We start from the raw sequence: 2,975 nt of genomic DNA, 5'->3' as shown, positions 1-2,975 counted from the left end.
CGTTTGTGCAGACACATGCACATTTGTGGCCTGCTTGATGTCATTTTGCAGGGCTCTGGCAGTGCTCCTCCTGTTCCTCCTTGCACAAAGGCAGAGGTAGCGGTCCTGCTGCTGGGTTGTTGCCCTCCTATGGCCCCCTCCACATCTCCTGGTGTACTGGCCTGTCTCCTGGTAGCGCGTCCAGCCTCTGAACACTACGCTGACAGACACAGTAAACCTTCTTGCCACAGCTCGCATTGATGTGCCATCCTGGATGAGCTGCACTACCTGAGCAACTTCTGTGGGTTGTAGAGTCCGTCTCATGCTACCACGAGTGTGAAAGCACAACCAACATTCAAAAGTGACCAAAACATCAGGCAGAAAGCATTGGTACTGAGATGTGGTCTGTGGTCCCCCTCTACAGAACCACTCCTTTATTGAGCGTGTCTTGATAATTGCCAATAGCTTTCCATCTATTGTCTATTCCACTTGCACAACAGCATGTGAAATTAATTGTCAATCAGTGTTTCTTCCTAAGTGGACATTTTCATTTCACAGAAGTTTGATTTACTCGGAGTTATATTCTGTTGTTTAAGTGTTCCCTTTATTTTTTTGAGCAGTATATTATATTATATATATATATATACATACATATACACACACACACACATACACATATACACACACATACACATATATATATCGGAGTCTCCGGTCCAAGAGCAGAAGGGCTTTTGTCCCTCTGATCGCTCTTTAAAAATGCTGCAATCACACCATTTAGGAGGTTAAAGTGCCGGGAGCGAATCAGCTGACACCCGGCGGCGATTGCACCCGCATAGCCTCTGTGCGGGCGCGATCGTTGAGACGTAATAACACTTACCTGGTCATTAAAGCCCAGGGAATAGGGACGCATTAATATGGGTCAAGTCAGACAGGGGTTAACTACCAAGATTTGTGAAGAATCAAACATGAAGCGACCAAGAAGCCATTATCCTCCAGGGCTGTCATATTCCAATGTTGCAACATCCCTGGAGCGCCCAGAAGTACAAGGTGCTCAGTGCTCAGAGACATGGCCAAGGTGGAGGAGGACTGAAACCCGAACAAGACACTGGAAGGATGTGAACATACTACCCACTTAAAGAATATGTACATTGTTTTGATGTGTAATGTAAACTGTGATGTATAATGTGAATTTTGACTTGTGTTAATAATGTTGATAATGTGTGTATTTTGACAGAAAGGATAACGAGAGTAAATGTTTAAGACTAGCCCAGAGTGGGAGGAGAAAAGTTGAAGGAATAACGACAGCTCCTGGTAGTGAGTTAAGATAGGGCTTGGAGTGCAAAGAGAAAGGACCTAAGGTCCAATGTGAGCAGTGCCACATTCTTGGGCGTTCCTAAGTGAGAGGAGACAAAAAGGAAGAGATAGTCACTTCTGCTCCAGATCTCGCTAATAGACAAAGTGATCTACCGAAGATGGGTACTGCGAGAGGACGACGAGCAGGGAGGCCCACACTTTATAACTCAAGTGAAGTAACGGGCCTAGACAGGACTGAGTATGCATGACGAATAGAGTGTCCCGGGCAGGAGTTCCAGAGCGTCAGCATTAGAGGAGATGAATACTGGCCATACTGGCACCATAGCTCACCTAAGGGGAAAGAAGATGTGGAACCGTGGGACGAGTAAAGGACTCTGCATAAACAAAACTGTAGTTTCGATCTAGGTTGTGGTGAAGTAGTGAGGATCAGCGAATGCAGGAGGACAAGGGAGTAAAGAGGAAGGAATTGAAACTGGCAGGAAATGCTCAGAGTTGTGAAGGAAACATTCATAACATTGTGTACCTGCTATCTCCCATATATATTCCCTACCAAGTTCCCATTCAGTAAAAAGTTTATTGTTGAATGGTGGTCTCCCTCATTGAACTGCAAAACATCTGGTCCTGACAAACCAGAGTCATTGGTTACATGCAGCCTGCACAAGCATAGCGCACTCACAGCACAAGTCCACACACCCAGCCAGGACCCCAATCTTCATCTAATGTGCCAGAGATGAGTAACTCGCCAACGGTGAAGCTAATATGTCAAGATGGGGTCAAGAAATATCTGAAGACAAATTTTTATGATCTTATGGGCTCATGAGATGAGTGACTCTTGCCAAACCAGATGGATGGGCCCGTGACTGGATCAGTAATGTGCACAGACCTCCAATTTGACTCAAATGCCAGCAAGGTGGAGGTGGGGTACTGCTAGATGAACTAGTTGGATTTTTTCTGGTTGTAGGTTTGAGAGTTGATTTTGAGTGCATTTTCAGTCAGTTTTTAGAAGACACTTTATTGAACCAGTGGTACAAGAAAAAGTCTGCATCTATAAAGAAAACCATGATTTTTATGTAGTACAATGCTCCATTGCAGCACTGAAGTCTCCACTGCTTGGCTTCCAGTAAAGGCCTTAAAGATGAAAGAATAATGACAAGGCCCCTTCTTCTCCTGACCTAGTCTATTGAGAACTTGTGGGCCCTTCTTAAACGGGAGATTTACTATGAAGGCTAAAAAAGTCACCTCTCTGATCAGAGTCTGGGAGGCTGTGGTTGGTGCTGCCCAAAAAGTTAATTAAGAAACTGACAGACTCCATGCATGGAAGGCTTATGGCCATTATTGAAAAGGGGGGCTATATGGGTCACTGGTATTTTTTTTCTAAACAAATGTATTTTTGGACATTTTGAGTTATTTGGTCATTCTCACTTTAACAGATGAAAATAAACAATTGAGATGGGAAAATTTACGTTTTTCATTTAGTGCACACATAGATATTATAAAAAATAATAGGACCCACAGTCCTTTAGTTTTAACGTATAATTACACAAAACAAGTATGTCTCTAATATTCAAACCCATACATACACGATGCATCAGAACACTACGATTAATGAATACATGGACTCCAATATTGCTGTAAACGTTAAAAAAAAGGTAAATTAGTGGGCCCTATGGAGGCTGTCA

This window comes from Phyllobates terribilis, unplaced genomic scaffold, assembly GCF_046119375.1.
Source record: "Phyllobates terribilis strain yellow unplaced genomic scaffold, ASM4611937v1 Scaffold_5__5_contigs__length_657084704, whole genome shotgun sequence".
NCBI lineage: Eukaryota > Metazoa > Chordata > Amphibia > Anura > Dendrobatidae > Phyllobates > Phyllobates terribilis.
Note: the sequence above shows the minus strand (reverse complement) of the source record.